We start from the raw sequence: 13,033 nt of genomic DNA, 5'->3' as shown, positions 1-13,033 counted from the left end.
AAGATAAACAACTCGATACTATGACGGGGAGGGGCAGAGGAGGGCGTGGTGAAATTTGCATTCACTCACTGCTGTTGCACAGCACTTCGGTGCTCCAATTAGAGTTTCTAGTGGTCACTATGTACTAAAATGTAATTTTGCCTTGGGGAGGGATTGTTTTAAATTACTACAAATATTGCTGCTGTGAGCTCTGTTAAAACAATTTATCATTTAAAGAACTTGAAATGTAACTTGTGGCAACTGAATTAACATACTGCAACTATGGAGGTTGAGCCAAACTTCTTGCTCTGCTAAATGTGCGCGATAGGGACATTGTTGAAGTATCAAAAGTCTTTGTCAGACTCCAGAGTTGTTATTAGTGTTTGATATGTATGGATGTCCTAGGCCAAACTACACAATATATAGTCAAATGTTACAGTACATGTTTTCTGCATTGTAAATCACTGTCAGAGTGCACAGTTAAGCTACTATAACAGCATACTATTGTGTTCATTGTTCTCATTGTCAGTTTGAACAGTCCGTCTACATATCTGCGATTTTTCCTCTATTGGCAGAGTTACATTTTCTCTTAGCTTAAGTATTTAAGTGTATTTTCACAAAGGAAAATAAACCTGTGCAAGTTAGTACTTAGTGAGCCTCATTTAATGAAAGATAATTCTTCCCTTGGAGACTATATAGTGAAACGTACACACATGGAGAACCCTCGCATTAGTCAACTTCATCAGATCTAACTACTGGTGCTGTACAGCACGAACTAGCAAGAGAAACAGAAGAGGCAGCTTCTAAATTCCAGTGACTGCTCATTTAACTTGAATGTCTTGAAGTAGCTAGATACTGGGAAAAAGAAAGCCAGATATCTTATACAAACAACAATGTGCTCTAATCGGCACAGTTCATCAATAGCCCTGAGTTATGTATTTTCTGATCTTATGCTGTGTTCAAATCATAGAGTCAACTAAATGTAACTCATTTACCCCAAAATAAAAAGTTCTCAACACACTTGTGTATTAAACAGTTGTAGCAATGAGCATTGTTTCAGTGGGAATTAATTTTGTGAAATTTGTTGTATAAAAATTATCAAATAGAGAGCAATCACTTTAAGAGGAATCAGTTAAAAACAATCACCCAACAGATTCAGGTGCACGTTATTATGCAACATTTTGCATTCTTTAGATCAGTGTCTTAGGTGTTAGCCATGTCTCAGTAGTAGCACTCTTGCCGGAGACTGAAGCTTGTGGGTTCATGTCCCACTCCAGAGACTTGAGCACAAAATTTAGGCTGACACTCCACTGTAGTACTGAGGAAGTGCTGTCTTTTGGATAACGCGTTAAACCGAGGTCCCGCCTGCCTTCTCAGGTGGACGTAAAAGATCCCATGGCACTATTTTGAAGAGCAGCAGGGGGGGGGGGGGGGGGGGGGGGGGAGTTCTCCCCAACGTCCTGGCGAATATTTATCCCTCAACCATTACCACTAAAAAAAGATTATCAGGTCATTATCACATTGCTGTTTGTGGGATCTTGCTGTGAGCAAATTGGTTGTGGTGTTTCCCAATATTACTACAGTGACAACACTTCAAAAGTACTTAATCGGCTATAAATCGCTTTGTGATGTCCTGAGCTCATGAAAGGTGCTATATAAATACATCTTTCTTTTCTTTGTGTCTGAACCTTGGTTTTCTAGATGGTCATTGCACCAGGTTTGATGCATCTATCTGAATAATGAAAGAAAAAATGAAGCCATTCTCTTAACATTCATTTGTACTTTTGGGGCAATACAAGTGCTTCACTGCAGTTTTGAAAATGGCAGTGTTTGCATATTTTATTTAATTAAAAAGGTACAAATCCTACCACTTAAATCCCCATTTTCCTTTTTTGACCTTGTTTTTCTGGTCCTCCCTTTCTGATTTCTGCCCATTTATTATACTATCTCACCTGGAAGCCATTAGATGCAGGGCCAGCTTTGGTCAGTTGGTATTATTCTTGCCTTTGAGCCTCACAAAAATGACTTCAAACTCACCTTTGCTGGGCCTCTTCGGCTTTATTACCCATGAAACCAATTGGAGCCTGCATGGTGTATGCTCCGATCACACTCCTAAAACGGCAATCAGGGAACTAGCACCCCAGTTTGCATGTTAAAAGGAGCCTACCGCCTGGGACAGGCAGGGACGCTGTGCGTCCAGCGGTTGCCCCATTTCAAATGGCGGCGGTTGTATCATCAGGGTTAATGGAGCAGCAAGGCTACCGTCCCCATTTTGGTAGTTAATACCAGTACGAGTAGATAGGAAGGGCCTACAGATGCAAGACTTGTAATATATTAAAAAAGCAGCTATCAAAACATTTAAACAAGAACAGGTTGTCTCAGGATTTCATTATTTTTCAAAACATTTATTTTGTAATCGCTTAAAATAAAGTGAGAAAGCCTATAGCCACCATGACAATTTTGCATGCCCCCTCTTAATTCTTGCCCATCTCAAACTATTTTAAGAGATGTCTAGCATGGAAATATTAATTTGTCCATGTGCTGATATCATATTTCTTCAGGATCACTTTTGCCCAACACTTTGCTCTTTTCCTGGCCTGCAATTATTGATGGACCTTATTTTGTTAATTCCTCCTGGATCTACCCATGCAGTTTTCCTGGATGATAACAAACTTAGTGTCCTTCAATAACTTGTTTGGCACTTCTGGTAATGCACAAGAGACCACAAAAAAACCCAGAACCAACAGTACACAGGAACAGGAGTAGGTCATTCAGCCCTTTAAGCCTGTTCCACCATTCAATTAGATCATGCCTGGTCTGTAACTCCATCTACCTGCCTTGGTTCCGTAATTCTTAATACCCTTGCCTAATAAAAATCTATCAGTTTTGATATTTTCAATTGATCTAGTCTCAACAACTTTTTTGGGGGAAGAGAATTATAGATTTTCACTACCCCTTGTGTGAAGAAGTGCTTCCTGATGTCAACCCTGAAGGGCCTAGTTCTAATTTTAAGGTTATTCCCGCTTGTTCTGGACTCTCCCACCAGAGGAAAGAGTTTCTAACTACCCGATCAATTCCTTTAATCATTTTAAGGACTTCAATTAGATCACCCCTTAATCTTCTATACTCAAGAGAATACAAGCCTAGTCTCTGCAGCCTGTCCTCATAAGAACATAAGTAGGAGGAGCAGGAGTAGGCCATTCGGGCCTGCTCCGCCATTCAATAGGATCATGGCTGATCCGAATCTAGACTCGTGTCCACTTCCCTGCCCTCTCCCCGTAACCCCTAATTCCCTTATCCGCTAGGAAACTGTCTATCTCCGTTTTAATTTTATTTAATGTTGCAGCTTCCACAGCTCTCTGGGGTAGCAAATTCCATAGATTTACTACCCTCTCAGTGAAGAAGTTTCTCCTCATCTCAGTTTTGAAAGGGCAGCCCCTTATTCTAAGATTATGCCCCCTAGTTCTAGTCTCACCCTGTGGTAAACCACTTTTATCGTTACACTATAGTTATCACTGTTGTATTGTTATCACCGTTATCACTGTTGTATCACGATACAAGGTCGCCTCTTGTCGCGCTGTTATACCTGGGCTGACCACCTCCGACTCCGCCCATGGCTCCACCTACCTGCCCAGGTATAAAGGTAGTCGACTGGCTGGTATTCCTCCTTGTTGGACCCGATCACCCACGAGGGTGGGCTCTGTTATTTAGTCAATAAAAACCTTTAGTTACGTTCCTAACTCGTCGCTTTTTATTGGACGAATTGATAGGTATATCAATTTTATTGACTAAATTTTAAAGATGTCTACTACTGGCCAGCCAGAAGCCCTCCCAGAAGCACAGCCACACCAGCCGGCTTGGCTGCAAGCCCTCAAACCACCGTACCTGGATCTAAACCCACAGGCAGCAAACGCAGCCCTCAACTTCAAACACTGGCTGGACTGCTTCGAATCCTACCTGGAAGAATCCGGCGCCCCGCAGAGATCCAAACTAAGACTTCTGAACGCCCAAGCGAGCCCGAGAGTATACGCACTCATACAGGACACGACTACGTACGAGGCCGCTATCAACCTACTGAAACAGCAGTACCGCAGCCCGGTAAATTACATGTACACCAGGCACCTCCTAAGATCCCGCCCGCAACAGCCAGGAGAGTCTGTAGCTGAATTTTTACGGGCGCTAAGAGCACTCGGCAGGAACTGTGACTTTAAAGCGGTGACGGCTGTTGAAAATACGGAAGATAATATCCGCGATGCCTTTGTGAAAGGCCTACGGTCCGACTACTCACGGCAAAGACTGCTTGAAGCTAAAGACCTCGACCTGGACAAAGCTGAAGCCCTCGCTCTCTCCCTGGAGATGGCCCATCAGGACCAGGAGGCGTTTTCCAGGTACTGCTCGCGACCCTGGGACTCGGGCCCGACCCCTACCGCAATACCCTTCGCAGCGCCGCCCCCGGGACCTACCTCAGCGTCGGCGTCCCGGACCCGACACCCCCGGTACCGGCTCCGACATCGGGCACCCGCGATCGGGCCGCCGGCTGCTTCTTTTGCGGCCAGGAGAAGCACCCGAGGTCGCGCTGCCCAGCCAGGAACTCTACCTGCACAACCTGCAGGAAGAAAGGCCATTTCTCTAAGGCCTGCAGGAGCGGATCTTCAGAGGCCAGCAGTGCCTCATGCGAACTGTGGGGGCGGCCATCTTCTTTCACGGCAACTGAGGCCAGTATCCCCACACGTGAGTCATGGGGGCGGCCATCTTTGATCAAGGCAACCGACCCCAATAGTGCCTCATGTGAGTTATGGGGGCAGCCATCTTCTCCGCCATTTTGTCCTACCTCGTGGGAGACGCCATTTTACCCACCATGCCCGACTGCCACCGGGCCCCCGGACCCGACGACCGCAGACGACAACGACTCGCTTACCTACACGCTAGCCTCCGTCACTCTGGATCAAGCCCGCCCACACCACCTGTCCAAGTCGATGATGGACATCAAAGTAAACGGCCACGCCACGACCTGCCTGTTCGACAGCGGAAGCACGGAGAGCTTCATCCACCCAGACACGGTGAGCCACTACTCCCTCCCTGTCCTGCCAACGCGCAACCGAATCTCGATGGCATCGAGGTCCCACGCCACGGACATTAGCGGCTACTGTGCTGTGACCTTGTCGGTTAAGGGTACAGAGTATAAAAACTTTAAACTCCTCGTCCTCCCCCAGCTCTGCGCTGCCGTCCTACTAGGGCTGGACTTCCAATCCCACCTCCAAAGTGTAACCCTAGCATACGGTGGACCCCTCCCCCCACTCACAGTCGACAACCAGCGAAGGTTAAACCGCCCACCGCGTAACACCTGCAGCCTATCCACCCTCAAGGTGCCGCCACCTTCCCTGTTCGCTAACCTCACCCCCGACTGCAAACCCGTCGCTACCAAGAGCAGGCGGTACAGCGCTGGGGACAGAGCTTTCATTAGCTCTGAGGTGCAGCGTCTCCTGAAGGAGGGCATCATCGAGGGGAGCAACAGCCCCTGGCGTGCCCAGGTCGTGGTCGTTAAGACCGGCGATAAAAATCGCCTGGTCATCGACTACAGCCAGACCATAAACAGATACACCCAGCTGGACGCATACCCCCTTCCCCGCATATCTGACATGGTCAATCAGATTGCACAATACCGCGTATTCTCGACCATCGACCTTAAGTCGGCCTACCACCAACTCCCTATCCACCCCGAGGACCGCCAGTATACCGCCTTCGAGGCGAATGGGCGCCTATACCACTTCCTTAGGGTCCCCTTCGGTGTCACCAACGGGGTCTCGGTCTTCCAAAGGGAGATGGACCGGATGGTTGACCAGAACGGACTGCAGGCCACATTCCCCTACCTAGATAACGTCACCATCTGCGGCCGCGACCGGCAGGACCACGACGTGAATCTGGAGAAATTCCTCCGTACAGCCCAACGGCTGAACCTCACCTACAATAAGGAGAAATGTGTGTTTAACACCTCGCGCCTTGCCATCCTTGGCTGTGTAGTAGAGAACGAACTCATCGGCCCCGACCCCGAAAGAATGCGCCCCCTCATGGAGCTACCCCTCCCCCACTGCCCTAAGGCACTTAAGAGAACCCTGGGGCTCTTCGCCTACTATGCCCAATGGGTGCCCAATTATGCGGACAAAGCCAGACCCCTCATGAAGTCCACATCCTTCCCCCTTACGGAGGAAGCGTGCGCAGCCTTCTCCCTCATTAAGGGAGACATTGCCAAGGCCACTATGCACGCAGTGGATGAGTCCATCCCCTTCCAAGCCGAGAGCGATGCATCCGACTTCGCCCTAGCCGCCACCCTTAACCAGGAGGGGAGACCGGTGGCCTTCTTCTCAAGGACCCTACAGGGCCCTGAGATCCGACACTCGTCGGTCGAGAAGGAGGCCCAGGCGATTGTGGAGGCGGTACGACGCTGGAGGCACTACCTGGCAGGCAAACGATTTACCCTCCTTACCGACCAACGTTCGGTCGCTTTTATGTTTAATAACAAGCTGAGGGGCAAAATCAAGAATGACAAGATCTTGAGGTGGAGAATCGAGCTCTCCACCTACGATTATGATATCTTGTACCGGCCAGGTAAGCTGAACGAACCCCCCGATGTTCTGTCACGAATTACATGCGCCAGCGCGCAAAGTGATAGACTTCAGACCCTCCACAACGACCTCTGCCACCCCGGGGTCACCAGACTTTACCATTTCATTAAGGCCCGCAACCTGCCCTACTCCATCGAGGAGGTCAGGACCATAACCAGGAACTGCCAGACCTGCGCCGAGTGCAAACCGCACTTCTTTAGGCCGGACAGAGCAAGCCTGATCAAGGCCACCCGCCCCTTCGAGCGCCTGAGCATCGACTTTAAGGGGCCCCTCCCGTCCTCTGACCGTAACGTGTACTTCCTCAACATTGTTGATGAGTACTCCCGTTTCCCCTTTGCCTTCCCCTGCCCAGACATGACCAGTACCACGGTCATTAAATGCCTGAACGACCTCTTCGCCTTGTTCGGGTTCCCAAACTATATACATAGTGACCGGGGCTCCTCTTTCATGAGCGAGGAACTCCGTCAGTTCCTACTAGCGAGAGGTATTGCAGCAAGTAGGACCACCAGCTACAACCCCCAAGGGAACGGCCAGGTGGAAAGAGAGAACGCGACGGTATGGAAGGCCGTCCTCTTAGCCTTAAAGTCTAAGGGCCTCCCAACCTCCCGCTGGCAGGAAGTCCTCCCGACAGCGCTGCACTCCATCCGGTCACTACTTTGCACTGCCGTTAACGCCACCCCCCATGAACGAATGTTTGTTTTCCCCAGGAAGTCGACTACGGGAACCACTCTACCAACCTGGCTGACCTCTCCGGGGCCCGTCTTGCTGCGAAAGCACGTGAGGGCCCATAAAACAGACCCCCTGGTCGAAAGGGTGAACCTCCTGCACGCCAACCCCCAGTACGCCTACGTGGCTTACCCAGACGGGCGGGAGGACACTGTCTCCTTACGAGACCTCGCACCCTCGGGCACTCCGGAGACACCACCTTTACCCCCCCCCCACCACCCCCCCAATTCCAGCCCAGGTAGACGGCATGCCGGAACCCCACGAGCCTTCGCCGACCACGCAGACACCAGCACTAACACCGGATAATGCAGCACCGCCGCTGCGACGATCGGAGAGGCTTACGAGGCCTCCGGACAGACTGACATACCAGAACTGGTAGTACACTTCACCCCGCCGGACTCAAATCTAAACAAGGGGTGAATGTGGTAAACCACTTTTATCGTTACACTATAGTTATCACTGTTGTATTGTTATCACCGTTATCACTGTTGTATCACGATACGAGGTTGCCTCTTGTCGCGCTGTTATACCTGGGCTGACCACCTCCGACTCCGCCCATGGCTCCACCTACCTGCCCAGGTATAAAGGTAGTCGACTGGCTGGTATTCCTCCTTGTTGGACCCGATCACCCACGAGGGTGGGCTCTGTTATTTAGTCAATAAAAACCTTTAGTTACGTTCCTAACTCGTCGCTTTTTATTGGACGAATTGATAGGTATATCACACCCATCAGTGGAAACATCCTCACCGCATCCACCCGATCAAGCCCCCTCACAATCGTATATGTTTCGATCATAATTTAATCCTTTTAGCCCCGATATCATTCTGGTGAATCTACGCTACATCCTTCCTGCATCTAGTCTGTCTACTCCTGTCAGAATTTTATAAGTTTCAATGAGATCCCCTCTCATTCTTCTAAACTCCAGCGAGTATGAGCCCAATCGCTCTTCATACGTCATTCCTGCCATCCCACGTATCAGTCTGGTGAATCTTCACTGCACTCCCTCCATGGCGAGAACATCCTTCCTCAGATAAGGCGACCAAAACGGCACACAATACTCAAGATGTGGTCTCACCAAGGCCCTGTACAATTGCAGCAAGACATCCTTGTCTCTGTACTCGAAACCTCTTGCTACGAAGGCCAACATACCATTTGCCTTCTTAAGCGACTGGTGCACAAGGACACCCAGGTCTCGTTGCACTTCCCCTTCTCCCAATCTATTGCCGTTCAGATAATAATCTGCCTTCCTGTTTTTTCCACCAAAGTGGATACTGCATCTGCCCCATCACCCAACCTGTCCGAATCATACTGGAGTTTCTCGGCATCCTCCTCACAGCACACACGCCCACTCAGCTTTGTGTCGTCTGCAAACTTGGAGATATTACATCTAGATCATTAATATGTATATTGTGAATAGCTGGGGTCCTAGGACCGATCCCTGCGGTACCCCACTAGTCACTGCCTGCCACTCGGAAAAAGACCCGTTTATTCCAACTCTTTGCTTCCTGTCTGCCAACCAGTTCTCTATCCAAGTCAGTACCTTACCCCCAATCCCATGTGCTTTAACTTTGCACGCCAATCTCTTACGCAGGACTTTATCGAAAGCCTTCTGAAAGTCCAAATACACCACATCCACTGGTTCTCCCTTATCTATTCTACCAGTTACATCCTCAAAAAATTCCAGTAGATTAGTTAAGCACGATTTACCTTTTGTAAATCCATGTTGACTTTGTCCAATATAATTCCCTGTTTTCTCTCTACCACCTTTATTAAATAGTGGGGTAACATTAGCTACCCTCCAATCCATGGGAACTATTCCAGAGTCTATAGAATTTTGGAAGATGACCAGCAATGCATCTACTATTTCTAGGGCCACTTCCTTACGTACCCTAGGATGCAGATTATCAGGCCCTGGGGATTTATCGGCCTTCAATGCCGTCAATTTCACGAACACCATTTCCCTACAAATATTGATTTCATTCAATTCCTCCCTCTCATTAGACCCTATGTTCCCCGACATCTCTGGAAGGTTATTTGTGTCCTCCTTTGTGAAGACAGAACCAAAGTATGTATTTAAAATTGGTCGGCCATTTCTTTGTTCCCCATTATAAATTCCTGATTCTGACTGCAAGGGACCTACGCTCGACTTCCCCAATCTTTTTCTCCTCACATATCTATAGAAGCTTTTACATTCAGTTTTTATGTTCCCTGCAAGCTTGCTCTCATTCTATTTTCCCCCTTCTTAATTAATCCCTTTGTCCTCCTTTGCTGAATCCTAAACTGCTCCCAATCCTCAGGTTTGCTGCTTTTTTTGGCCAATTTATATGTCCTCTCCTTGGATCTTATGCCATCCCTAATTTCCCTCGTTAGCCACGGTTGAGTCACCTTTTTTGTTATAGTTTTATGCCAAACAGGGATGAACAAATTCCGTAGTTCACCCATGCGATCTTTAAATATTTGCCATTGCCTATCCACCATCAACCCTTTAAGTAACGTTCCCCAATCCATCCTAGCCAACTCACGCCTCATATCATCGTAGTTTCCGTTATTTAAATTCAGGACCCTAGTCTGAGTCAACTACTTCACTCTCCATCTTAATGAAGAATTCTATCATATTATGATCGCTCCTCCCCAAGGAGCCTCGCACAGCAAGATTGCTAATTAATCCTTTCTCATTACATAATACCCAGTCTAAGATGGCCTGATCTCTAGTTGGTTCCTCGACATATTGGTCCAGGAAACCATCCCGTATACACTCTAGGAATTCCTCCTCCACAGTATTGTTACTAATTTGGTTAGCCCAATCTATATGTAGATTAAAGTCACCCATAACTGCTGTGCCCTTATTGCACGTGTCTCTAATATCCCGTTTAATGCCATCCCCAACCTCAGCATTACTGTTTGGGGGTCTGTATACAACACCCACTAACATTTTCTGCCCCATGGTATTTCTCAGCTCTATCCATACAGATTCCACATCATCAGAGCGAATATCCTTCCTTACTATTGTGTTGATCTCCTCTTTAACCAGCAATGCTATCCCGCCTCCTTTTCCTTTTTGCCTGTCCTTCCTGAATATTGAATACCCCTGGATGTTGAATTCCCAGCCTTGGTCACCCTGGAGCCATGTCTCCGTAATTCCAATTACATCATATCCGTTTACATCTATTTGCGCAGCTAATTCATCCACCTTATTACGAATGCTCCTCGCATTAAGACACAAAGCCTTCAGGCTTGTTTTTATTTTTTATAAACACAATTATAAAAAGACTATTTACTGTAGCCCTGTTTGATTTACACCCTTGATTTCTCTGCCTCCCACTTTTGGTTTTCTCCTTCCTGTCTTTTGTTTCTATCCTTGCTTCCCTTTCCTCTGTCTCCCTGCACAGGTTCCCAACCCCCTGCCATTTTAGTTTAAACCCTCCCACAGCATTAGCAAACACTCCCCCTAGGACATCGGTCCCGGTCCCGCCCAGGTGCAAACCGCCCAGTTTGTACTGGTCCCACCTACCCCAGAACCGGTTCCAATGTCCCTGGAATTTGAATCCCTCCCCCTTGTACCATTCTTCTAGCCACGTATTCATCTGAAATATCCTTCTATTTCTACTCTGACTAGCACGTGGCACTGGTAGCAAGCCTGAGACTACCTTTGAGGTCCTATTTTAATTTACCTCCTAACTCCCTATATTCAGCTTTTAGGACCTCATCCCGTTTTTTACCTCTATCGTTGGCACCTATATGCACCACAACAACTGGTTGTTCACCCTCCCCCTCCAGAATGCCCTGCAGCCGCTCCGAGACATCCTTGACCCTTGCACCAGGGAGGCAACCTGGGTAGATTGGGAGGGGCATGGCTAGAATCAGTCAAAATTAAGCATTAAAGCAGAGGCACAGTAAAAAATAAGAAATGGTTCTCCAGGTCCCCAACTATACGTGAACAATGCCATGTGCGAACTACTAGCATATTTTTAATTTTGAGATTAACTTTTTGGCTAAAACTGAGAAAATGTTGGGACTGAGTACCTTTCCACTTTCAGCGGCAGGTATCAGCCTTAAGTGCGCCCAAGTCAGGTAGAATGGGAATTTTCGTCACCCGGTTTGGCCTACAAGATGAGTGGTGGATACCCCTGCTTTACCTGAATAGGAAGCACTTAATGCTGTTACTTGCTGGCTCAAGGTGTTTCCCAGTATGTATGTGTACATAGCTGTTGCTCACTTAAGTTGCAGAACATATTGAGCATGGTGACAGATCACCTGTGACAGAAATTCACCATACATACTCTTCAATTGCCAGCCTAATCTGCAGAGCTTAAAGAGAAAACACCCAGCAGCAGGTTCTGAATCATCTGGGCCCAATTGTCTAAGTGCTGTGATTGACTTTTTCTGGGCAAAAGTAGACTGCTGGCATTTATGTGAAAGAACAGTAAGAGAAAGATCAACCAGGGAGAGCATCAGTCCGACAGAGAGACAAACAAGATCAGCGTGAACCGAAGATATCACTGAAGATGTGCAACATCAGAGTGGAGGCAGAGAACAGAAATGAACGAGGAGTAAAAAAGGGAAAGTGACACACAAAGTGAAGAAGGTAGTTGTGGTGTAGTCTAAGGATTCCAAAATAGATTAAATAGTTGGATGTGAGTAGTTGAAGTCAGTTCTGCCAAACCAAGCAGTGTTTTGTGTGACAACAATTTAACTATACATGATCCATACATAAATTGCAGCAATCTAGCCTACTACACTAAAAGGCTAAACACCCCTGACCACCAACATCAGAATTTCCTCCCTCAAACATTCACTAATTATTAGTAATCATGAACTACAGGCAACTTTGTGATGTGGACCTAGGTTGACTGCCAAACTTATTTTACTTAGGATCCTTATTGGAGGAAGAGAAATCATCAATCTTGAATGGATTCAAGCCCAAATCACAGACCCAATTATATGGATGAGGAGCCTGCTGGGGCAGAGCCTCACCCAAGAAATTCAGTGTGGAAACTCATTTGAATAATTAAACTATGTAATTAAACTATGTAAAGGGAGGTTTCGCATACCTGCAAGGCCCATGTATTGCATTTCCAAGGTATATTTGCACGCATGACAAGTCTCCGTAACCTCAGCCAGGGAGCCGTGCCGTGATGTGGAGGCCTCAGAGATTTGCTACAGTGGGAGAGTCAACCGTTGAACATTTCCTTCAGCTTAAAATTTTTACTTTTCCTCTCCTCACAGTTCTAGTTGACTCCTCTGCAAGAATATTTGTAACAGCTCTTTTCAGATGTATGCAGTTATATTCATTGCTGCCCCACAACTCATCCCAAAGCTTCAGGAACCTCCATTCTTCCCTCTTACACCATGGTAGTGCTGCAGAAATCCATCACATCTTGATCATGGCTGGAGTTCTGCCTGCCCGAATGGCACACCCTGAGGCAATAGCAGTAATCCTGAGATTGCAACCTTATGAGGTCCTGCTTCTAAAGCCATCCAGATCCTCAAACTCTTAACTCTTTCCTCTCCCACTCCCCACCCCCAATCCCATGTTACTTTGATTTGCACAACACAATTTCCAGAAATATACACAAGAACATTATAGCATTTGCGGATAGACCAGAAATTGTAGAAATTATATTGGTTATTGCACATTTCCATAGCATTACCAGGGTGGTGTTCCATAGGATTTAGAAATCTAGGAGATTGGAAAAATGAGACAA

At 47.3% G+C, this 13,033-nt stretch overlaps 1 protein-coding gene across 1 annotated transcript in view; it reads right to left on the bottom strand.

Moving 5' to 3' along the window:
* Window positions 1–12,382: 12,382 nt before the first annotated feature.
* The window catches only part of LOC147107799 (sodium/myo-inositol cotransporter-like), a 38,603-nt gene continuing 37,952 nt past the window's right edge, over window positions 12,383–13,033 (bottom strand). The window contains exon 7 of the transcript XR_015080884.1: window positions 12,383–13,008. The gene's annotated coding sequence lies outside the window, so the exon portion shown is untranslated. The remainder of the gene's footprint in view (window positions 13,009–13,033) is intronic.

The sequence above is a fragment of the Somniosus microcephalus genome, chromosome 14 (assembly GCF_052327205.1).
Source record: "Somniosus microcephalus isolate GS21.2 chromosome 14, FLI_Smic_1.0, whole genome shotgun sequence".
Taxonomy (NCBI): Eukaryota; Metazoa; Chordata; class Chondrichthyes; order Squaliformes; family Somniosidae; genus Somniosus; species Somniosus microcephalus.
The sequence above is the reverse complement of the archived record's forward strand: the minus strand, read 5'-3'. Positions and strand labels throughout refer to the sequence as shown.